Below are 27,686 nucleotides of genomic sequence, written 5' to 3'. Positions count from 1 at the left end.
AACAAAAGGATGTCCTTGGGTTTCACTTAAATTTATTCCACTATTATAAGTATATACACTATATGTATGTATGTATAATTATACACATTTCGTGTAAACATAGTATTATAGCAGTGAGGATTGAGAATGACAAACAAAAGAACAAAATATATCTATAAAAGTAACGATAAAAGATAAATATCTTTTGTGTTGTTTTAATCATGTCCTAAAATAATAAAACGAAAAAAAAACATAATAAAATTTTGACCTTGACCAATTTTAGGTGGAACAAAACTATTTATGAATACTTATACATTTTTAAATTTATAAAGTTCCTACCAAAACAAAAATCCTGGTGAATAAGTAAATATTATTTTTTTTCAAGTGGAATTAAAGTGCCACAGTTAATATTAAATATAAAGAACCTTAACTATTGTACTACAAACTGAAAATATTTTCATTTTATTTCTTTGTTTTTCAGAAAAATTTTTTTGGTTTCCTTTAATAAAATTTTCAAGTTTATTTCATTGAAAAATCAGAGAAAATTGAACAAATTTGAAAAGAAAATTTTTATTTAAATATTTAAACAATGGCGCTTCCAAAAAAAAAATTAATTTGCTATTAAAGTTTCCTTAAAAATACTTTTGTTAATTTTGTGTTTTCAACAAAATAATATTCAAACTATTAGGACAGTTTTATATGACAGTTATCGTACCTTGTTAAGCTATCTATCACAAAGTAAAATTGTTGAATTTTTCCCGATGCAATTGTAAAACTGTAATATGGGTGTAATACCAGAAATATATTTGTTAAGATAGATCAGCTGTCATTTAAATATTTTAATTGTCAATCAGAAAACGACCTCGTCAATTTGAAATTATAAAAATTAGAGTTTTATTTAAAGACAATTTCTTTTGTTTAATGAATTCAATATATTTCTCATTCATAAAGTAATTATGATTTCTAAGTTAATTACTCTGACCACAATTCTGAATAATTCAATATGCATAGTTCATTACTCTTTTTAAGAGAAAAGTTTAACATTCGTAGAAATAAATGCCAATTTCAGTGAAAATTTTCAACAACTTTCCTTTCAGCTTAACGCTTTTCAAGTTAATTTCAACAGCTTTTCAACTTAACGCAAAATAAACAGAGCGGTAACACTGTTTAAGCCACATATTGACTCAAACTATGACTGTCAGTAGATTCAAATAAATTTTCTACCGAAAAAAGGTAAACTATTTCTTAAAATTTTAATATCATTTTTCAAAATACTATATAAAATACTAAATAAGTACTCAATTTATTACAAAATTCATTACAAAATATATTACAAAATTCAATTATACTTAAATGCTGAAAGAGAGAAATAGTATTTTAGTTGAAGACAAATAACTAGAATGAAAGAAGAGTAAATGTTTTCACCTATTTGAGTTTTTATTGAAAATAATGAAGTGGAAATTTTCAAACTGGTTGCAGAGTTTTACATTACAAATAATGCGATAAAATTGTTATCCAGGACAAAATATTTTCTGTATAACTTATGATTTTTGTAGCACATTTGAATGAATATTATTCTTCATTATAAGGAGCATAGTTCCATGCATATTTTTGCGGGAACTTTCTATCTCTAATCATAATACGTTATATGTACGACATATGCACATAATTTAAACGAAATTCATATTAAATAGCTTAACACTGTTCTTACAAGATGAGTGTCTACATTTACTATGTTGGTCGCATCAAATTTAATATCTAAAAATCTTTATTCTACATTATTTACTTCGAAGTTCTTTAACATTTTTCCATTATTCTCCTCAATGGAATTTCTTTTCTCTAACTGGTTGAAGTAAAAATAATTAAAAAATGATTGAAAATTACAATTTAACTAGGTATACTTACATAATGTAAATTGTTTGAATCAATCGCTTACCTGGAAAATATAAAATAAAAATTATTATTACATATTCATTATTCTCAAAATTTATATGAAAACAGTGTAAAATTAGTTTTCAACAAAGAACTGCAGGAAGTTTAAAGTATCACTATGGGCTATTCTTATTTATATGTTATTTAATGTTGCAGTTCTGTAGAGAGAAAATTTATCGGGAACAATAATTTTTTTGCTTTTGATTTATTGACATTTTCAAATTATAATAACGCAGTAATGCAATAATCTTGTTATTTTGACATCAAGGAAGAACAAAATGTATCTAGTGGAAATTCTAATTAATTATTTTCCATTCCATTGTTTAATCAAAATATTGTATTCAAGTCCAACCGAAAACAATGATATCATCATTATAATAAATCTATTAATATATCACAAGAAGGTCTTTCCAAATTAAAGTTCATATGCTTCAATAATTAGAAATAAAGTCAATAATATTAATAATATGTAACTATAATTATTAATTTTGACTAACTGGCTGCATCTTGTTATAAATTGTAAATTTTACAAACCTTAAAGAGTAGTTTCAATGTTAGAGCTTATGTAAATTCAAGATTGTGAATATTTGTACAGTATATTCTGTGAATGAATTAAGAAATGGGTCTCTAAAGACGTGAAACAAACGTGTCATATAAAACGCAAATACGATTCACCAATCTTGCTATATACCTACATAAATATAATTTCTTTATTAATTTTAGCTTTATTCAACAAATTGCATTGAATATTATTAAAATAATATTAAATCACAAAAAGGTAAAAAAAAATTTCGTAAACGCAAAATGATGTACAAAATTGGTGAATTTCACCAGGCTCTTAGGAGTTTTTATTCTCAGCTTCAGAACTCCTCTTGATCTAATACACTCAGTAAATCACTTATTGTTTAGTACAGGGTTGAGAAATTATACACAAAATATTCCTATCTATATGATTTTATTATATTTGCTCAATATTTTCATAATTACAATATGTCGGCATATCGATACTTTTTTTGCCGGCATTTAATTGTTAATCATATTCAAAATTTCATTTTAAAACTATTTTCACCTTCGTATTTTTAACATTCTGTGTCCATTCCTAATTAACTTTCTCGACAACAACATTATAGTAATACGAGTATTGATTTACATTCATCACTTTATAAAATTTAAACTCTCATTTTCTTTTTACACATACATACAAGTTTCATATAAAAGCTAATATGAAATTTACCACTTTAGAAAAATTTTTAAAACTAAAAATTTAATTCCTCCAAGATTTTTATTCTATAGCCTTCTAATTTTTTTTCCAATTTGATGATATAACTTTAATAATTTGGTCAAATTCGAATTTAAAGTGTCGTTAAATTTGAGGTCGAAATTTTTTTTGACTATATTGATATTTGGAAATATCGAAAATATCTACAAATCGATAATTTTTTGAAAATATATCGAATAAACAATATTTATGATAAAAATACGCTCAAAGTCCCAACCCTGTCGTCAATATTTTCTGCTAATTCCCTTCACAACCTTTTTTTTCTGAATTACCTAAAATTAGTACATATTGCACATTAGCGAGAACAATAACATAAGGCATAATGCAGAGTAGCAAACTTGCTTTTATTACTATTACACTTTAATATATAAAACTTTCCTGTAACAAAATAATACAGAAAATTTATTCATAAACTTGTAGAATAGTTTTACACCAATAGTATGAAATAGCTTTGTTACTAATTTACACTCAGTTATAAATACTTTAAATTCTGGAAGTCGAAATTATATTTTTGTGTTGTTCCATTATTCTTCCCAATGTACGATATATTGTGTCTATATTTAAATAATTGCCTCCACATGTACACTTCCTTTGGCTGGAGTGAGAATATTTCTTATTAATATTAAATCAAATTACAAACCCAATTATTTGGCTACAATCACATCGTATATTATAATGAAGATGCATAACGTAGCTAGGTACAATTAATTATATAATTTGAGAGCATGCAAAATAATATTTACCCTATGTTTTAGCGGCATAACTAATTCAGTTTTTCAATTTATCTATAATTTTTAAACGTTTCATATTCGCCTTTTTTTTCATTTTATAATAATATTTTTTTTTTATAAATTCATTTCAAATGAATCCCTTCGGTAACAATAAAACAGACATATTACCTATCAATATGTACATATTGTGTATATAATATGTATTATGTAATACAATATGATATTTATACATAAGTATACCTACATAATTTCACCAAAATAACTTTGCATGGGTACATACATGTGTAGGATGAAAATGAAAAATGAAAATATGCATAAGGAATTCACAAAAAAAAGGAACCTTTCTCAAATGTGAAATAAAAAATTTGATATGTACACAATATAGGAAAAATAATACAAAATGTTGTAAGTGAATGAATATCGAAATAAGTTTATTAGAAATAAAAGAATAGAAGGGGGGATATGACAAATACATACATGTATATAAAATATTGTATAGGTACGTAGTATTGTTAACCGAGCAGAATAAAATATCGAAAAGGAAAATAGAAAACGAATAATATGTAAAAACGTTTTAGAAATACTAAAAGATATCCCAAGGTAAGTAGTCAAATCCTATTGTGATTCAGATTCTCACAGATTTTGTTTTCTTTGATTTTTTCTCTCTTCTTTTTTCTTTTTATTCCCTATATTTCTTCTATTCTTTTGTTATTATTTTTATTTATACGTGTATGTTTTTTTGCCCTCCCACAATTTCTTTATTACAACATTATCATTCTTCTGTACTGTTATTTCTTTTTTTTTTCTTCTTTTGTTACTTCTTATATTATTTTCTTACCATATTAAAAAGTTTTCTTATACTCATGTAGGAATTTTTTCGTCTAGAAAATCCAAAATTGGTTTCATAAAAAATTGAACTTTAAATAAGAAAAATAAAAAAAAACTGTACATAATATAGAAATTTATGTATAAATATGGTTAAGGTTTCCAGATTAGATAGTAATATGAGTAGCTGAAATTGGAAATGAGAAATTGAATAAAGTAGACGTTTTTATTTGACACCATTGAATTTGAACGCTTTTTTGCTTGAACGGAAATCTTTAAATTGCCTTTAGTCTTAAAGATAATTCTAAGAGTAGCCTAAAAATTATAGGGTCGCACGCAATATAATTTGTTCAATTCTTTAAAACAATTTCTTTTTTTAATTTGATAGTAAAATAATTTGCTTATAATTTAATTTGTATTCTATTTTGGTTTATACAAGAAAGTTACAAGAAAAAAAAATGTATTTGCAAAGTATTAGTAAATTAATAACGGCCTTTGAGCTAAGAAACAATACTAAATCTTGTTCTATTAGAAACCAAAATAACTGATATTAAAAATTATAAAGGAATATGTTTCTTATGAGATCTTATTATACCAAAACACAGCATATCGAATAATTTGTTTTTACCAACTCAAGGTGTATTATACAATATAGCTCAGAGGTTTTCAACACAACTCATTTTTTAGAAAATACAACTCATTTTAAAAATTTGCAGGAATTTCTTACTTAAAGCCTAACATTAATATAAAGTTGATTGTAATAAAGAAAAATGCTTTATATTGAGAACACTGAAATTGATGCTCTAATACTTTCCATTAATGAAAAAATTTAAATAAAAAATTCCTAAAGAAATCCAAACTAAAATCCTACCATTTTATTCAATTTGCTCGTAAATTGCCATTTTAAATTTTTAAGATTTCTGAATTTACTTTCATTTGCACAGAATTTAAAATAATTTTAGCAAGGGGTTGGAAGGAACCAATGGTTTGTAAAGTTGCACTTTACCCTTCATCAAAAGAAAATACTTTTTTTAAAAGCAATCTACATTATATGAATTAGTTTCATTGGCATACCCAATTGTATATAAAAATGTTGCATACTTTTGGGATGAACTAAAAAAATGAAAGAAGCATTAACATAATAGTTGAATAAGACGGTTTAGAAAGTGAGCTAAGAACAATTATTATATTTTTTGATAGCATGAAATATACCGTTAGCATTCCACATTCATGGAAATTTAGAAAAGCTTACAGTTTCAGAAATATGAGCTGCCAAAAATGTAAATTTAAGAAATTTCGAGAGTAGACCAAAGAAGAAATAATTGTTCTTTAAGCAATATCAAGTGTTTATTAGTATCTAAAATCAGATAAAATTTTAAACTTCTGCAGCTTATCGTCGAGAAGCAAAAACTGTTTCACAAATTTAGAGTTTAAGGCAACGGTTAATTTTAACAATAATTTTATTTTTTAAAGTCCAACTAGGCTATGCCACGGTGGAAGAACAAATCAAATCCTTTTTCGCAAGTGCTAAAAACTTTCTTTATTAAAAAGTTTTATTTCGATATAGCTTCACATGTGGTTTAAACGTTATTTCCATTATTCTTTTTTAATTTTCACCTAAATACTCATATTTCCCTTAAATACAATTAACTTTATAATAAAATAAAACACGTTTTAGCTCATGTTATTGGATGAGCACACTTCAATTAATTCCAAAATAATAACTGTAATCTTGCAAATGTTTAAAGTTGCAATCTGATATGTATATTAAGAAGATATGTTAACCCTTAAATTTGTAAAGTTTTCATATTTGTTTAAATGTAATATATTGTATAATGTGTGTAAGTATATATATTTACAATTTATAAAGAATATGAAACATGCAAACTAAGTGAAGTAGAAAAATAAAGAATCTGGAGAAATTGAGATATCTTAAGTAGCTAAACATAGTTTCCAATATTAAATTTCATTTCAAGTTTTTTTTCATTTTGCTTTTTTCTTTGAAAATCATATGTTATGTTTTCTATAGGGATATTTTTCCCTCATTTTATTCTTATTTTTCTTATTTGTTTGTTTTTTTTTGTATATTTATTAGTTTTTTGATAGAAATGGGTTAATATATTTTTTATAGTCTCACAAGTTATTTTTAGAAATATTTCGAATTATAAAACAATTTCAAAAATTTTTCTCAATTTTAAATCAAATCAGATAGATAACATAGAAATAAAAATATGAAATAAGGAACATTACCTGTATTTTCTTTACTTGATATCCTTTAACAATAAAAGAGAAGTTTTATATGACTGTTTACATAATATATGTACACACATACAGAAAATAGAAGACCTTATACATGGGTATATGTGTATATTTCAAAATATTGAACAAGTTTTTATATTTCCATTAACTTTCAATTTAAAATTTCGTTTAGAATTCAAATTGCCTTAGGAAAGGATTTCTGAATTAATTTTTCTTTCTGTTTTATTTTAAAATAGAATTGTAATAAGAAATGCAAGTAAATAATGATTTTAATTAAAACTAAACAAATAATGTCGTCTCGCATTTTAAAATACTTTTGTTGACATTTTAAGGATCACAAATATTAAAACAAATTTCTTTAAAACGAATAAAATTTCATCGCACTTTAGGAGAAAGTGCATATACTTGGACATTTTGGTATCGAAAAAAATACCATATTTTACCAAAATATTATAACGGAAGAAGAAGGAAAGGAAAACTGTGTTGTGTAAGATGTGCCTCTAAGTTCATAATTTGAAAATTTTGTAAAAATTAGTTGTCATTGTTCAATTTCTCCTTTGATCAAATTTTTTATTACTTTTACTTAAACTTTTAATTTTAAGAGAAAATTTATTTAGCGAAATCAAAACCAATTTTTAAGTTATAACTTTCATTTGTAAATTAAAGAGTAAAAATTTGGAGTAGTTAAAAATTTTCCTCTCGGTTCGCTACAATAACAAGGCGTTGGTTGTGAATCTATAATGATTTTAACTAAGAATTCCTAAAATTAAGTTTAATTTCAAGTTCATCAAAATTAAATTTAACCTTTAAAAGGATTTGTTTGAAAATAGGTTATTTTCACTTTTTAATTTCTGCTGAAATATTTTTCAAAATTCCCATTTAATATAAAATATCCTTAAATAGATATCCTGATTTTAGAAATTCTATTTACTTCGATTCGCTTTTTGTTTTATTACAAAAATAATATTATTTTTCAAAATTTATATTTTTATATTTTATTGAAAATTTTATAAAATTTTAAATTTCGCCTTCAAGCGACCTTCTTTATTTCAATAAAGATGTTTCTTTTAAAATTGTTTACATGTAAAATTGAGAAAAAAAAAACGTCCCTGTTCAAATTTTCTTAAAGTTTCTCTTTTTGTTTATTTTTATAATGAGGTGGTGTATCGAAAAAATCTCATACTGACATTGAATTTCAAATTTTGTTAACAAGATGTATAAATAATCAAGAAAAAAGAAAAATGGAAAAAACCAAACAACAAATCCCCTAAACTATCGAATTCAACTCCCTTAATATGAGCCCGCATACACATGCCCACACGTTTGTATAGGTTGTTTATTCTATACAATTATAGATATTATTATTAGAATCTCCAGTTATTTGGAAATTCCTTTTTTATTTTCTTGATGGCATTCATCCTTTTCCTTGTTTTATCGATTGAACATCTTCATTTTCTTAGGTTTCCTTTAATATTTTTCTCCGCTTTCTTATTCCTTCATACCATTTTAATTTTATATGTTTAGTAACTTTGTTTTACTTTTTTATTTTGTAGTATCAGACATAAAGGAAGATACATTTTTTCCAAATTTACCGTTTATGTTATGATAAAACATAAAAAATATTTTTCTCTTTTGTTTTGCCTCTAAGAAAAAATATTTGTTACATGTGTATTTACTGTTTTTCTCTGTCAAGCTATACAGAGTATTAATCGGTATAAGAAAAAGAAAAATGTCTGAGAATGTTATTTCATTATGGTAGTTGTCTCTCCTACAAGCTTAATTAAGTTAAAAGTAATATATACTTTAATACGTACGTGGGCTGTGGAATGTCAAATAAGTAGTTCCTACGTTTTCTAAGTCTATCAGAAGCAAGTATTTGCATATAATGTGGCCGAAATTGCTTTGATTCTCATTACAATCTTAAACAAAATTGTAAATTAAACGACTAAGCAAATAAATTGTAAATCCGAGCTGTGAAAGTCTAAGTTAAATATAAAATTTGTTAATCAAATTAAATTATAATTCAAATTATAATTAAACACTTAATTACGAGATTATCTTATCAGTTGTTTCATATTTAACTGGATTTTTCACTAATCTAGTATAAGATTTTTGTGTTTTGATCAGTTAAAGCTAAAGTGTATTATTTTTAAAGACCATCCTGTTTTAACTTCTCTTTAAAAACAATTCCAATTTATTCTTTACAAACAACTTTTTAAACGGAATAATAGCTGGAACGAATGCCAAAGAAAATTGATACGAGCATTGAAAATACAATTGAAAGATTAAGGAATGCCATGAATAAGACCTCAAGTCGTACTTTCGTTTTGCTTACTAAAATTCAATTGCCCCTACAATTTTAGCTTTTTTTCCATTCAAAACCCATCCACTAGACTTAAATATTGTGTAAAACCGTTCTTTTTTACCGAATCGAAACTGCTATATTTAAAATTTTTGAAAGCGCGAGAGTTCTAATGTAAATAAGGCTATTTATAAATGGAGACTAATTCAAAATATCTTTATTTTAAAATTATACAATTATTGCAAAATATTGCCAAGGGAGCATTTAGTTTACTAAAAAATGTTATAAGCTAATGAAATTTTCACGCTTAGACGGAATAAAACCTTTATGACAAAAAAAAGATTAATCCGACTCTGGTATTACATGTTTATTAAATATTCTATTAAATTCAAAATATATGCAGGTACATCTGTATACATAAACACATGTATATACATAAATGTATTTTGAAAAGAGTTTTTCTTTTTTAATATAAGATTAAATTCTATCCGAATTCAGAGAAACAAACTAAAGATATTATATTGTGGTAGATGGTGAGTAAAAGAGATAAAAATTGTAGGAAAATATAAAAAGAGAAAAACAAGTAAACGGGTATTATTATATGAACAACAAAAGGATAAAATAGGATAAATAATATAAGGAAAAGGAATTTTTATACTATTTGTTTTTATAATATTTACCCAAAAAAAGTGAAAATGAAGTAATTTTCGGATTTTCCGTTATGAGCTTTGTCTTTTACTATTCCTGCACGCCCACTTTTTTCTTCTAAGCCCACATCTTATTTGATTTTCTTCTGAATTTTTTAATCTTCTTTTCTTTTCGTATATTCAATTCTTTGCCGATAATTTTTTACAAAAATAAATGAACAAACTAAATGTAACTTTCCCGACTTTTTGACAAAAAATTAAGTACAATATAAATTGGAAGAAATTTTAGAAAAAATAGTCTTTGAAGCTCGAATAACTAGAGAAAACAGCCAATTATAATATCGGAAAGAATGAGTTTATTTGCTATTTTAAATGACCTCGATCTTGTGCACTTTATTGTCAAAAAACAAATTTCTAAACAATGATGAAATATCTTTAGACCTAAAAATATAACTCTTGAGTTAATGAACTTCATTAGCATTTCAATTCGACCATCATCAAAAAATTTTCCTATAAAAAGTCTATTTCAGAGGCCCATATCCCAAAAGTTGATCAATCCGTGACGCCGCCAAAATAAACTCATGTACATATTAATTTTTATTGGAATTGGTTCAGTGGAATTCGAGGTACTCGCGTTCACATACTGAAATTGAGAAATGTATTTCCACCGAAAACTCGACATGTGAAGTTCGCGTATACAATGCGTTCGGTAAAAACACTTAATAAATAACAAATATACTTTTAATATTTAATATAGAATTATATAAAAACTAATTTATCATAATAACCCCGATTCCGTTTTTGGCCGCTACAGCAAAACTTTTTGAATGAGAAATTGAACGTAAATATGAGAGACTGCACACCATGAATATATCAAATTGTGTAAATTTCCATTTATAAACCAGGGTGGACAAAAATTCTCCTCAAAATGTAGCACAACTTACAAAATTTCTTCATTCAATTTTAACACTTAATAAATCAAAAAAATGTAAGAGTTCGAAATTCTCAAACAATATTTGAATTTGAATTTTCTAAAAATATGAAATTTTAAATGTAATGCACACCTACAATCGATAAAATACAAGCAAGATTGGTCAAAGACGGAATTTTAATTCTTTAAAATCTCTGAGAAATGTCAAATATTGAATTTTTTTATTTTAATCAATTATTGCCCTTTCGAACTCTCGTTCGTGAGAAATATAAAATATTTTCTTTAAGTTTATCAGGCAATAATGTCAAAAGAGAATGAAACAAACATGTAAAGTAAATATTGAAGAGAAAGTAACCAGAAACACAATATTTATTCAATAAAAAGTCTTGTAAAGGCAAGGAAAAGAAACCAAAAAAACAAAAAAAAACACAAAAAAAGGGTTCAATATTTTTCATTTTTTCCATTTAATATTTTTTTTAGATCTTGAATAAATTTTCTAATATGTACGTAAGAAAAAGAAAAACCCTTTTTTTAACTTGAATTCTTGTTCCCTCCCCCCTTCCTGTGCGTCCTCCCTTAAATAAACAATTTCTTCGTTATATTGGCTCTCTTTGTTTTCTTGTGTGTTAGTGGTTGAAAATGCTAAAATGAGATTTTTCATACTCCAATGTTCAACTTGATTGTGGCAAAATATAGTAAGTTGCAAATATCTAGAATTATTTTGTAAATTCTGATTTAAGTATCAGTAATTTCTTATGCTAAATTAAAGTTATTTCAAGAATTTTTTTTTTATATAAAAAATTTTTTTCTTGATTTTTTATGGGAAAAAAAATGAAAAAAAAAACTTTTAAATTTTTTGCCAAATTGGCTTAAAAGTAAAAAAAAAACAATCAAAAAATAAAGTAAGAAAAACAAAATTAGGATCAAAATTTTTAGAGAATGCCGAAATATAGAGGTAGATTTCAAAAGAGGAAAAAATTGTAATACTATTAAGACTCCAAGGACAAATTTTTTTAAAGGATACTGCGTTTTTTTTTTCCAAAATTTTTTTATACTTTTAAAAGAATTTATTAATAGAAATAATACGGTAATTTTGACAACCACAATATAAAAAAAAAACAAAAAACAAAAAAAATGTGTTGAAAAGGTAAAAAAATTCTTCGTGTGTAAAATCAGTAACGTGTGAAAATAAAATTTTGACACTTTTGTTTGCGGTCTCTTTCAATTTACTCGCAGTCAAGAAATGAGAAAAAAATCTGGCAAACAAAAAAAAACCTAAAACCATAAAAAGAAATTATTATATGAAGTAAAAACCAATTTGTAAAACGATTTAATGAATTAAAATAACAAAAAACGTGGGTAATTTTACGTCAATAAAAGGATTTGACTTTATTTTTTTTTATTACAACTAAAAGGTTTTAAAAATTTTCACCCCATTTTACTTATGGAGGTAGCATTTTATAAATTTGTCAGAAGAAAAAAATTTTTCTGCGCGTGTTTTTAAAAATTCAATTTTTATTTCGAATTTCGGAAGTTTTAATAAATTTTTAATTGATTTTAAAATAATACGCTAGACCTAGATTTCATTGATTGAATGGTATTCAAGATAGGTAATTTGAACTGGGAAGCAGTATTACTCATACCTCAATTACTTTCATGAATTACGAGTTCTCAATGTAAATTAAAATAAGTTCAGTTTGAACGTGTTGAATCTAGACAAAATGATGCATGAGTTAAAACGGGTAACAAATTCATGCCAGCAATTTGTACACTTTCGAAAATACTTTCACAAAATGTACTTATAAGTCATGAAAGCAGTTATTATTACAGTCATCTGCACAACCATTTACCTAATTTCCCAACGTATACAAATAAATTTTTCAAATAGACTCAATTTGCTAATTCTTTAATGAAAATTTTCAAAAAACAAAACCAAAATATTAAAAATCACTAAAAAAACTCATTATGATTTTAAAAATGAGCAAAACGAGAAAAGTTAAAGTAATAAACAACCTGTCCTCATCAAGACTAAAACTAAGATAAACCGATAATGAAGTTAATCATACTAGACTATTTAAAAACAAATGAAGTAATACCGATTTATAAGAAAATTAGAGATGAAAATGGCATAAATGATTAAAGGTTAATTTCAATGGCATCAAAACTTTTGACAAAATAATAATTGACATATATACATGTTAGACAACTGTCAGAATATCTTACAAATAATAACTTAATAACGCGACCTGCACAGCACAGTACAGCGGCCTTTGCTTCCTAAAGCAATCCATCAGTACAGCGGCTTTATTTGATATAGTTTCACACATATTCGGGCAGAAATTAGCAAATTTTAGAGAGATGTGTTTTAGATCCTAAAAACAGGTTTAATTGTTATTTGGAACAGGAGTCCATTTATAGATTTCGACTTCAAATCTCTTCGGTTATATCAATGTTTCTTAACTTATTTTCTTATTTGCTTTTAATTTTTCTTTTACATCTATTTATAATTGACCTTTTATTTTTTTCATACTAACTTTTCTGCTTTTGTTTTACCTATGTTAGATTTTCCTGCTTTGTTTTAAACTTTAAATTTAAGATTTTTCCTTCCGAAAATTCTTATTTGTTGAATTAATTCTTCGTATTTATATTTTTATACTATATTGAATTTATATGTGTACACTCTGTAAGAATAATTGAACTTATCTAAAAAATGTAAATACAAATGTGTACACCTACCCTACACCTACTTTTAAAAGCAAATTTTTTCTATGTGATTCAAATACGATTTATATAAGCTTTAATTATGAAAATTTTATAAAATTTATATTGTAAATCGTAAATGATTTGAAAAATTGACTAATTTTCCTTATTCAATTTAATGAGAAAATTTTTAAATCAATTCATCAAAAATTTATTTTCAACCCCAATTTTAAGAATTTAATTTTAAATCACTTCGTATGTATATGTACATACGAGCAATAATAATATTGCGTTATTCAAAAGAAAAAATTTTGTATGAGAATTTTACGTATGTATTACGTCGTGTATATTCACAAGTGTGTACATAAGTATTTCATACGACATGTATTGCGTCTGAAAGCCTTAGCAAATAAAATCAGGCACGTATAATCTATAAATAATTTTCTAATAAATATTTAACTTAACATCCTTCAATGGCACAAATGCAAAAATAAAAACAAAAAATCAAAAAAAATGGGAAACCTCCGAATCGGTAATCAATAATCATTTTTCTTTTCTTTCTCTTGAGCGTGAAAACATTTGACAGACAGTTTTTTGAAAAAATAATAATGAAAATAAGAAAGAAAAAACAAATTCTTTTTTTTATTATACACGACAATTCTTAAAATTATAATTTTTTTTTCTGCCATAATAATATTTTGACAAGGTTATATGCTGCCATTGTCGTCGCTGTCGTCATTATAACTCAAAGATGAAATGAATTTAATTTTGGTTTTATATGTAAAGATTTTATCGTATATTTTCTTTCGTTTTTGAATTTGTGATGCTTACGCAATATACATATACTTACGTATATTTGTATAGAGACATAACATTTAAAAGGATATTCGAATAAAAAATTTTTACTAATTTTCTAAATAAATATCAATTTAATGTAATAGAATTTTATTAAAAAATTGTTCCTAAATATAAATATCATAAAATTTTTCTATAATCAAATTATAAAGCTTAAGTTTCTCGAGCACAATTTCACCGAAAGGTTTGTAACGTATAAATATAAATTTTCAAAAAATTATCGCCTATGATAAACAGATAATATAGTTGACTCTGACAAATAGATAACATAGTTGACTCTGATTTGTCTTAATGTCTTTTCTTCCTCCTTCTGTAAAAATACCTGACAGCAATTTCATATTGGTTTTATATCTATTTTTCAGAATAATTTTACTCCGACACGGCAATTCGAATAAATTAAAACCAAATATGAATGGTTTACCAGTATCGACAAAGTTATTGAATTTCACTAAAACAAAAATTTTTCTTAAATTCCATCTCTCACAACTTACCATTAAAATAATTATTGCGTTAATGTCTTTTTTGAAAAAAAATTGCTTTTTCTCTTATATCATTCCTGGGATTGATTTCGTAAAAGAAAATTATTTCAATAGATTTTCATAGGGTTTACATTTCAAACTTGACTCTTAATGGTCAACTACATTTTGAATTCAAAACTTTTTTATTTGTGTATAGGTTATGTGAGCTATTTCTCCTATTATTAATCTTACCCTCATTAATTATTCAGTGTTCTTATTTATTATTGAACCAAAATAATTGAATATTTTATGCCTCCGTTTTTACTAATTACTGATGATCATTTAGTAAATGTTATATGCATTAAACATATTAGTCGAACAATGTCTAATTATGGAAAATCTAAATGACCTTCAAAGAAAATTATGCTATTTTATTTTCTATGTAAATTATTCGATAAAAATTCCATATTTCTCTTTTTCTTTCTTTTTTGTAATATTTCAATTAAAAAAAACTCCTTGTAATCGGCCTTGTAATAATCCTAAATTTATTTGAAAAATAAAAGAAAAGTTATTGCTCTCTTTAATATTTTTTTTTGTGTTTGTGTTGGATTTTGTTTTTATGAAGCTGTACAATGCCTTTTTTTCATTCATTTCAATTTAAAATTCCTCTATACATTTTTTTTTTTGTATTTTCAAATTTTATATAAGAGCCTTATTAAATTGCAAAGAGAAAAGAAAATATTTAAAAAAAAAATGTGGAAAAAAAAGGAATAATAGAAGAAAAGTCCTATTTATATCTTTTAAAAATGATATTTTCCCACAACAACGCGAAAACAAAAAATAAAAACAGCAGCAATAGAAAACAAAATTTTCCTGTAATCACAAGCATAAAAAAAAGTAAGAAAACAATAAAAGGAAAAAATGCTGGTAACAAAACCAAATAAAAGTAAAATAACGGTAATAATACAATATCCTGGCGTTTTGCCTTTTTTTTTTGTATTTTGTTTGTTTTTAAATTCTTATTCTTGCTCATTTTACTTCACAATTCAATTCGACTATATGTTTTATTACAGCGAATCACAGAGAATTGAAATGATATGAATATGTAAGTTTTGCATGTATGGGTTTGTGGGTATGTGAATCATGACGTAGTAAATACAATGTAAATGTATGTATATAGGTGAACAGGATGAGATTTCTCTCTTAACACATTTTCTACATTTTTATTTTAGTATTGTTTGTTGTATTTATTTCTATTTTATTTATAATTTATTTTTTTTTGTGTTTTTTTTATTTTGTACGCGATTTGCTGTTATTTTATGTACAATTTAAATTTTTCATTAATGTACTTCGAAGAAACATAACACAAGAACGTAATATGTACGTACTATGTATACGTATACGCCAATATATTGTATGAGTATACATATATGGTATGAGTATAGCATATAAAGTAGGTTTCGTTTTATTCTAAACGGGAAAATTCAACTTTCATGTGCTGTACTATAATTATATTATATGTGCTTTATAATAAATATTATTCTACACAATATTTTAGATGATAATGTGTACATAAAATACCCTCAAAATGTAGGAAGTAAGTCTTACAATCTATAACTTGTACAGTTTTATTCTAAATAAAAATTTACATAAAATATTTGTGTACACTTTCTTATTAATATAAAACGAGAAAAGATACAGTTGACTGTACCAGCTCATGTTTTCTTATATATGTAAATTATTTTTTTGATTATTTGACAGCATTACACTTATGCAACCGTAATCAAAATTCGTAGATGACGAGTAGTCCAATTACCAAACATGTTTCTGCGAAAAATGAATGTTTTCTTCTACTGCATTTCAGGGTTTTCTGAAGAAAAATTTTAGATAACATATACCAAATTCTACTTTTATACCATATTCTTAATCATTCTTCGTCTTCCGAATAATTTACAGACGTTTCATTTAAATTTTGAATTAAATTTGAAAGATTTTGGAACAACCGACGAAGAATAACATTTAAAACGTAAGGTAAAATTTACGTCATGTATGTTAGATAAAGAATTAAAATGAAGTCAACTTATGTTAAAAGCTAAAATTAATCGTCTTTTGTACAATAATCTATATTGTCATAAATTTTGTGTTATAACCTTCTTATTTAAACAATAAGCTTGTTTTAATTAACATTTCAAATCAGAAATTTTAGTTGTCAACCCACAATCTATAAAATACTCTTATAATGCTTATTGAATGAAATTTCACAGCCTATATTGCAGCCACCAGAAAATTTTGAAGAAATTTTACTACTTTTAAATTTTATTTTAAAAATCGGTGGAAAAAATTTTTTTTCTAACTTTAAATTTTTTTTCTGTATAATTTTCAAATTTATTTTTTTAGTCATTGTAATTTAAATACAATAAAATCGTGATGCAAAAGAAAAAAACAAATCCAAAAGAAAAATACCTACAGTTTCGTTATTATATACATTTATTTTACCGTTATATATTCTGTTGAAAAGCGTATAATACTCGTAATATAGAAGAAGAGAAAGAATAATCATTGTCTCGAAAATGGAATAAAATAGAGTACATTAACATATTGACACATACACATACACACATCTATATTTACATATATGAAACAAAAAGTTAACATATGGAATTTAGTGACAAAGGCATGGCAAAAAGTAAACATGAAATGAGATCAAGTTAAAGAAACAAGAAAAGAAACTTGAAGATGTGTTTCTATATTTCCACCAAAGAAAACTAAAATAAAAAGAAAAGTAATAATAAAAAAATAAATTTACAAAAGAATTAAGCGATACCAGTATAAAGTACTGCCATATTTACATATAATTTCCATTTATTTACATACATATGTATATACAAAAAATACTAACATTGTGTTACAGTAAAGATTCAATTTCACTAAGATTGTGAAAATTTACTCTTTGATTAATTTGTTAGTAGAATGAACTGCAGAAATTTTGTAACTAAATAATTTAGAAACTCACTATATTCATTACCTAAGCACACATAATTTTTAATCACATAAAATATGATAGGAGTTGCCAAATTGTGTGATCAAACCTGAATCAACGGAATTTCTGAATTTCTTAGTAGAAAAATAAAGTGCACTTATGTATGTAAGAATATATTTTTTTTGAGTTTTCGATCTTTGATAGTAATTTTCTTTGTATTTTGGGATATATTCATAAACACTTACATATTTATCTGCATTACATACATACACACATATATTATATACATTTTAGGTATATGTTTATTTATACAGACTCTTACACGAATATAAATTTATAAGGTATTTAAATTTAAATATCAGATGAATTGGCGTATCCTGATGAAATCTTATCAATTCTCCTTTTTTTTGTTTTATTAATTTTTTCTTTTCTTCTTTACTTTTATTCATTTACTCATCATCCTTCTCTATACATGTATGTGTATCAAAATCGTTGTCATTTTCGTCGTATTCATGTCTTCCTCATAAGACGCGATGATTTCAAAAAAAAAGGAAACTTGAAATAAATATGAACATCAATTCACAAAAAAAAAAGAAAAAACATGAGAAAAATTAGAAAAATAACTGAGCATCTAAATGCATTACTGTAACGTAACTGCAGACACAAAAGGAAAATTCAAGAAAACTGTGGTAAAATGAGATTTGAAAGAGTTGATTTAAAATAACATAACGGTATTCTGAAGTTTTATTACACTTGTTCTCATATAAAATAATACAGTTATATTTTTTTCATTTCTGTTACTTTAAATTTAAAAGGTACTTGAAATTTAAAAAAAAAAATACATTTGAATGCTTAAGTATTATATAAACGGGTACATACACAATCTGACTATACATATAAAAATATACGTTCGAGAGCTTAAGAAAATATAACACATTGATTTAAAAATATATTGCACATTTATATCGTAATTATAATAAAAGCGAAAAAGCTGAGAACCTGTGTGGTACTTGTCCTGTTGAAGCAACGACTCCATTAAGAGACTTAGATCACTAAAACAGGACAAATTTAATTGCAATTTAATATTATTAAATAAATGAAAATAAGAAATTTGAAGTATATTCAACTAATTTTTTTTATTTGTGCTACAACAAAACGGAACTATTACTACCAAAACCAAACTATTAACGTAATTTTTAAAGAAGAAAGCTTCAGATCTAAGCAAATTTAGACTATAAATTACTGATTCTCACAACGCCCCTTCGCGTTGCATACTTGCAGGAGTGATTCGGAAGAGAAATAAAATCAAATTTCCTATTAAACAAATATTTAATTTCAGATTTCAATGCGACTTACCATTTGTATGATAAAAAATTTAGCCGAAATTTAAAAAAAAAACCAACCAGATTTGAACCAACTGATTAGGCACATTTTTAACAGTTTTCAATTCTTCTTATACAAAACCGTGACTTTTTCCAAAGAACGAACGTTTGATGATTTCTATTGGTGAGCCTATGTACGCATGTATTTCATTTTAACGCAATATTAATTAAAATATTTATGTTGACATAAACCAGTTGCATTTACTTATATTTCAGGTCTTTTTAATTTCAATTTCTATATATGTACTTACTATTGCTTTAATATTTTAAAGACTAGTTGCTATTAAAAGACCAATTCTGCAATATTATGCTTTTTCATTGAAATACTTAAAGAGTAAGTTTAAAAAACAGAATGTAAGCAAATTTTATGTGGCAACGAAATGAAAAGCAAGAAAAACCGGATTACATCGAAAGGTTCTTAAGAATTCCTTTTTCTCTCTCTACTTAAAAATCTTTTCGCTTTCCATGTTTTTTTTTTTTTACTTTCAGTTTTAATTTCAATCTTGCAATATTTTCCTTGTTCATTTCCCTTTTTTATTTCAACTAGCAATTGACCTATTTGCGTTTTTTAATAATCTCTTTTTATTTTACATTTTCTTTCTGTTTTATTTTTTTTGCATTTTCGATGAAAATTTTGTCTTTTCCCGCCTTTTTCTTTCCCCATTTTTAGCTTGTTTCTATATAAGTATTCGAATGCAAAGAAAGACTGATGTCTTTCTTGAATTTTTTTTACAGAATTCATGGAAAATTTTAACAAAAAATTTTGCATAAAAAATATTTAGTGAAATATTGGTTTCTTTTAATAGCTCTAAAAGAAATATTGAAGATTTCTAACTGAAAAGAAGTTCTTTTTCAATCGTTTTCTCTCTTTTTTACTCTTAAAAAAAGAAACTGTGAATTATTTTAGCGTTTGCATTGAAATATTAAAAAGATATTAAAAAAAATATTTTGGCTTAAAATCAAGAATAGAAAAAGGATGCTCCACAGAAGAAACTTCCTTCGATAATAAAATTCGAAAATTATTTTCTATGGTGTACGAAATAATGACACTGTATAAAAAATAAAAAGGACATAATTGAATTTTTATTTTTATTTTCTTTTATTAAAAGGTATGAATTGATTTTTAATTAAATAAGGTGGAATTGTAAATTCTGAAAAATAGTTTAGTGTCATAAAAACCGATGATATTAGATGAGCAAATAAATCTTCCAAAAAAATCGAGATAATTTTTTATTCTAGCAGAGAAAAGTAATAAATTAATTTAATATGAGGAATATCTCAAGATGTAGTTCGAAAGCCTTACTGAATTTTTGAAAATATATTTTCAACGTTCAGCGAGCATTCTCTAAAAATTCCAAAAACTAACATAAATGGTACGAATTTTAGTTTTATTATAATTGAGAAATAAGTGGCTTATAACAGATGTATATAACATTTTATAGAACCTTGTAGAACTATTAATAAAAGCTTCATGTTCAAATTTGTAGAATAAAAATTTTCAACACTTTATATTTCCAATTTGTAAGCTTTCCCAAATTTCTATAAGAGGAACAGGTATTCGATTTTGACATTTACTTCCAGGTTTCTTTTAATTTATTTTTTTCGCATCCCAAATGTATGCAACAATTTTCAATATTTTGATATTTTAATGAAAGATTTTAATATAGTATGTTAATATAGAAAATCTACTATTTCTTTTCAATTGCTCAAGAGCAGAATACCTATTCATATGTTCTTGTGTTTGTATATTTCAAATAAAAGATTGCATGTTTCATTTTATGTAAACAATACTTAGTAATCATGTAGATTACAGTATAATGCAATGTGAAGAACAACTTGCTGTCAATTTCTTCAGACCTCTGTAGCTCCGTTGATAGAACGTCTGCGTAGAAAGCACTAGGTCACTGGTTCGAATCCAGTTCGAGGAAAAATTTTTAATAAATTTTCTCGTATTAACTCGTTGTTTTGTTTATGTTATTCATATGTTCTGAAGTTGCATGAAGAAATTGCAAAACATGTTATTAATTTCCAAAATTATCAATACAGCAAATTATGTATTTTAATTTCAATTGGGAGTACACAGAAAAAAATACATCCATTTCAACTTAACCTTCCATTTTTCAGAAATGGTCCACTTTAATTCTTAACATTTTGCAAACTTTTAAAGAGTATTCCAATTTATTATTAAATTTAAGAAATTTTTAAACACTGAAAAAAATTATCGAAGAATTTTTAATCAGATTGAATTTATTTTTATCTCATTTAATTAAAATTTTATTAAAAATTTCAGATACCTGATTTATACGAATAATTGTTATTCTTTAATTATATACAGCAAGAGTATAAAAAAATAAATTGACGTAAATAAATTGAATAAGAATACATACATTTCGAATGAAAAAATGATATAAATATTTATAATATTTTTATTTATACAAGTGTATACAAAATTTTCATTTATTAAATCAATAACAATACACCAACTACACACTCCTACACATACATATTTGTAAGTAATAAATAATATTTAATTTTTAATTAATACCAATGAAAAAGGACATCTGATTTATGATATGCTTCAGGAGTTAGCTGTTTACTATGGTAAATCTATATTATGTGTGTATTTTATTTTAACTACCACAATTTAACTGAGGGTGTATATGAAAACAAATTGTGTATATATATAATTCGTGTATACCAATTCTTTTATTATACCAAATTTCATTTGTTAAAGTCTTGTTCATTTGAATTATTTGAAACAAAAGAATGATGTTAAGTTGAATTTGTTTTCATTTTGTTTTACATTTTCAGAGCTTTATACAATACTCGTATATTAAATGATTTTATCAAAAATTTTATCCTTCTTAAAAAATATCAACTTATATAATAGGAACAATTGAGACACAATAGTACATACATATATATATTGAATTTTATATAATATAAAATGCTTTATTTTAAGTAAATACATATACATTATTTATGCATAGTGTATATAATATTGTATGTTTGTATGTATAATGAAAGTACAATAAAAAATTTTAAGCATAAATCTTGTTTTGACGGATCAATATTTGACACATTGATATACAAAATATTCGTTTTGTGTTCTTAAGTAAATCTCTCTTTTTTAGCACATTTACAAAATACTTGAAAAAAAGTCTGTGAACAGGTTTCACTTCCTATGTCTGTTTGTTTTTTCAAATTAAAGATTTTTGAAATTGTGAAATTGCAAGGTTTTGCCAATCACGAAATTGTAAAATCACCAAATCTATGGAAAGTGTGGATTTATTTGTTTAATTTTAAAGAATCATAGACAAGTTAAGTGTCAAACATTAAAAAGAGACCTTTAAATAACTCAATATATTTACCGGTATCGGTTTTTCGTTAATTTTTTGAGTTTTAACTCTTTTCTCAAAACTCGAAAGTATGAGATTGCCTGCCGAGTTACCAACTATTCAGTCAAGATTTTATTTTATGACAAATAATGTGTGTATACCTACAATTCTTTTATTATTTATGTCCCTCATTTATTATTTATCTGCATTTGATTTCCTCCAAATTTTAAATTGTCAAGTTTTGTCTACTTGTCTTACATAACCAAGAATGCAATAATAATCAACAACCGGATTCAATTTTTATGTTACATAGTGAAACTTTTAAAATTATAAATTATTTTCAGATTTCGCCAAAATGTATGCAAAATTATATGGCAACCGAAATTCATTATTTCTTTATATTTTATTTAAATCCAAAATTGTCTAAATATTATATTATACTGAAAATATGTTAAGAAGGAAATGTGCTTATTTATAACACTTATTTATATATAAGTTTGATCATAAACATATCTATGAATATAATAAATATTTTGTATATGTAATTTATTAGAAATGTTCTTAGTTAATTTATTGAAACAGATTTTCTCTTGGAAATAAAAATGTTATGTAAACATTCAATATTAAATGAAGTTTTTATAAAAATGGAGTTGAATATTTTCTCAATATACATACATATATACATAAGTACAACAAAATTAAAGAGCTATGGTTAAAAACCTAAATCTATCATCATTGAAAATATTTAGAAAAGGCCTAAGAATATAATATTGTAGTTTTTCAGAATGAAAATGGTTGGACAATGAAAGACATTTGAGTTTATGTGTTTTGTTTCAGCAACAACAATTAAAGTTAATTTAATAGTCGGCACAAATTTCCTCTACACATGTTTCATCTTAACAAAGAGTAGGAGGAATTGCTCTTTATTAAAAATGTTTTTATTTGAATTTTTCAACAAGGTTTCACAAAAAAAATTCTTTCTTAATGAACTCTATGTAAATTTATGCATATTTTTTAAATAGAATTATATTTTAAACTTCGCTTTCATAAATAAAATAAATTTGCAGTATTGTAAGTGTGATGCCTTTTTACAAATTCAAGTGAAATTTTAACGAATTTTACCGATTGAATCCGAAAAAGCTTTGTACCTCATTTCAATATAATTATTTTGATTTCTGAATATCAACTGTAAATGTTCAATAATTCGCTACTATTGACTTATCAATGTAAGTATGGGAACGTCTTCATAAATTTTATAGATTGTGAAAAAGAAATTTTATTTATGTGAAAATAGAATACATATATAGTATATACATACGTAGATATTCATATTGTTAAACATAAATAATGTTGAAAAATAAGAAAAACAATGAGCAGGAAACAATAATAAAATTGAAAAATAAAAATATATTCAGGATTTAAGAAGGATTTCTATTCTCATTTTTTTTCTCTTAGTTTATGTTCATTTAAATTATTATTTTTCTAAGTTTTTGTTATTATTTCATTGTCTGTTCATTTTTCTTTTATTTTTCCTTGGCCCTTGTGACAAGTTGACATTATATCACTTAAAGTTCTCTCTTTGTGCGCCTCAATAGTGCGCCTTCATATACGTATTTTAGCCGATTTCCAATGTTTCTTTCCCTTATGTTTTTTTTTCCTTTTTTTTTGGAAAATGGCGCTACTAAAAAAGAACCGAAAGTTTAAAATAATAAAAATCAATAAAAAGAAAAATTTAATAATAAAATGAAGAAAAAAGAGAAACGCAAGATAGAACCGGAAGAGATTTAAGAGCATACTGTATCTTGTAAGGGAGAAAGAGAGAGAGAGAAAATAAGAAGTTACCATGTTTTGTACAAGTATAAAAAGTTCTTTAATAAAATTCAAAAATTTTTCTTGTTCCTTTTTTTTTCCTTTTGTCCTTAAAGTGACTTCTATATATATAGAAATAAAAACAGGGAGGAACAATTTTTAACTTATCTACTTTATTCCTCAATCTCTTTCTTAAAAACAACTGTTATGTAACATTAGCAATATGTATTTAAAAAAAATTTTAAGTACACTTTATTTTATTCATAAGCGGGTAAAAATTCGACTTAAAAAACTTATATATTTTTACTCTCTCAGTTTTTCGGTACTTTCTTTGTTCTCCATCTTCGATTTTCTCTTATACTTCGACTTAATGGTAAATAATAACTGTCAACTAAAAAAATTAATTCGGATCAAACTAAAGGTTTTTAACGTAGCATATTTCCTTTTAATAAGTGAAAAAAACGATATATTCCAAAATATATCGTAATTATTCCATAACTTCAAACAAAAATTCAAAGAATCAAATAAGGTAAATAATTAACAATATTTCTTCATTGTAAGACATCTGCTGTTAGTTTATAAAAAATTTGGGATTGAAATAAAGAGAACCGTTTACTTCAATGGCCATTGTGTTATTTGCTTGAAATTTTGAAAAATTTTTATTGTTTGAAAAATCCCAAATGTTGATATTTTAGAGGCAATTACTTAGAGTGGGTGTAACATTTTTTATAGGGAAATTCGTTCAAGTTTCCTTTTAAAATGTATTTGTGTATAAAATTAATTTTCGCTTTCTTTCTTAAATGGTCTAGAAGAAGTGGTTATTTAAGAAAAGGTGTACAAGTGCAGAGGACACATAATCAGCCAAATATGTACAAATGGACAGACTGAAAATTAGTATTAATTAAGTATATTTTTTTTTATTTTTTTTTTCGAAATATTTTCGAAAAAACAAAAATAGACTCAAGAGAATATTTGTTGTCTTAAATGACAATAAGTATGATTCACTGTATTAATGATTCGTTAAATTAGATATTATGCAAAACTTCATTATACAAAAAAAAAGTAGCGTAACAAAATGGTAGAAAAACAAAAAAACAAAACGAAAATTGTCAATTCTCGAAAATTTAAATTTCTTCGCTTTTATTCTAATTTCGATTGTACTATTCTTATTCCCCTTCAATTGTTTATTATTATTTAAATAGCTGCTGTAGTTTTAAATCACTCATGTAGAAAATAATATTTTTCTTCTACATTATCTTGAATATATTGGTATATACACACACTGAAAAATATATATTATAAAGTTATACTATATCTATAAATAAGTACCTACGCTGACATTTATTTTTGTAATTGTGTATTGCTGAAAATGGAAGAAGGAGCAGGAAAAAAAAAGATAATAATAATATGATTTTAAATTAAAGAAATTAAATTTAATAATCCATTAAAAATTTTAAGTTCTATATTATTTTTTATGTTCAAATAAAATTAAAGAGAAATTCTAACAATACGAGTAATAAATTTTATATTTTGTGTATTTTATTTAACAATACATAGTAATAGTTTCTCTTATAATAAGATAAAATTTAGGTAAAAACAAAATTTTTTTCAAATTTTTCAATGTTTTATTTGGTACGATTAAAACAAAATAATAATTAATTAACTGTACATTAATAAATCTTACTCAATTAATAAGTAATCAGATTAATTACGAAAAATCGAAGCGAAATTGATAATTCAAATAATTGCAAATGCCGTAAATATAAGAGAACTGCAATGAGATGCAAAAAAATTTCTTTCTAGTTTTTAAAAAAGCGCCAATATAAACAATGATTTCTAGTAACATTTAAAACCCTACATGGAATTATTAATTTGGTTTGATTAGAAATGAAAAGAGTTACAAAAAAAACTGTTAACAAATTTAACCTAAACAATTCAAAATAATAAAAAAAATTCGATTGCCAATATTATTGATTCTATTATTTTGTACTTTCATAAAGCGGTATGCATCAAGAAAATACTAAATGTGGCTAGGGATGAAAGCAAAAAAATTTAAAATAGTATTTGGATTGTGATTCATAGGCCACAGCTTTCCTGAGTGATGTTCTCCTGAAATTAATTTACACTGAAATTAATTAACATACACAATGTTAATTGTTAGCGGCTACCAGGTGCTGAACAAGATAATCTTCATGATAATTTGAATAACTATGCGAAAATAATAAAAAAAATTGTAATTTTAAATCTAACTATAGAATTTGAAAAAAATCTAAAAAGTCTTTTTCTTCGAACGCCTTTTTTGTAAGTGTGAACTATAAATTATATTGCTTTTATGGCTCTATGCAATAAAATTCTTTGAATCAAAGCAAGGACTATCGTGAAATATAAAATCTAAAAATCTCTACCTAGTATTAAAATCACAAAATTTCTATTGATCTCGTAAAAATTTCGATAAAATTAAGAGGGCTAAAACTTTTTAATAGTTTGAATTTAATTATTTTATAATTTTAACTTTGCAATAGAAAATTTCATATTAATTTTCTAATAAATTTTATCGTATCTCCGAATTGTCAAATTGAGCATAATACCAATTAAAATTTTTATTTCCTATTTAAAATTTATATGTATATATGATGTGCGTACATAAAGAAAATTAAAATCCTAAAATTTAATATTCTAAATTTTATTTTTTTTTTAAATTGCATCAAAAATGATTTTATATAAATTCTATATAGTTTTCACAATATTATTCATGCTATTTTTTATAATATACTAAATGCAATATTATTTTGTAATGAAATTAAGAATTCTCATAGAACGAAATTTACATTTACATACACAAATGTATGTATGTACCTAATAAGTTTAAATACATATATTTAATTATGAAAAACAAAGGACAATAATTTTAAAATAAATATTGCCCTACATTTTTGCCACAAAATATTTCAACTTTCTTATAAAATATATTTGTATGTACACATTATGTGCACATATACATCAACATAATAATGTTCATGCTATATTTAAATAATATAGGCCTTAAAAAATTAATGACATAAATTGTAGTTTATATGCAACATACATACATACATTGATATTCTATATCTATAATGAACATTAAATATTATGAATTAATTATGGCTACCAGAATTCTAATACAACGCACCTGTATGTTTAAGTACCAAACAAAAACACATAAAAATATTTACCAATTTTTCTAATATTTTATATGATCTGAAGCTACAATATATCGAAAATTCGGGCTTAACATTCATT

At 24.5% G+C, this 27,686-nt stretch overlaps 1 long non-coding RNA gene across 2 annotated transcripts in view; it reads right to left on the bottom strand.

Moving 5' to 3' along the window:
• Window positions 1-1,442: 1,442 nt before the first annotated feature.
• The window catches only part of LOC129615254 (uncharacterized), a 74,363-nt gene continuing 48,119 nt past the window's right edge, over window positions 1,443-27,686 (bottom strand). For both annotated transcript variants that reach the window (XR_008697443.1, XR_008697442.1), the window contains exon 3: window positions 1,443-1,915. This is a non-coding gene — a long non-coding RNA (uncharacterized LOC129615254). The remainder of the gene's footprint in view (window positions 1,916-27,686) is intronic.

The sequence above is a fragment of the Condylostylus longicornis genome, unplaced genomic scaffold (assembly GCF_029603195.1).
Source record: "Condylostylus longicornis isolate FDR11 unplaced genomic scaffold, ASM2960319v2 ptg000135l, whole genome shotgun sequence".
Lineage (NCBI taxonomy): Eukaryota > Metazoa > Arthropoda > Insecta > Diptera > Dolichopodidae > Condylostylus > Condylostylus longicornis.
The sequence above is the reverse complement of the archived record's forward strand: the minus strand, read 5'-3'. Positions and strand labels throughout refer to the sequence as shown.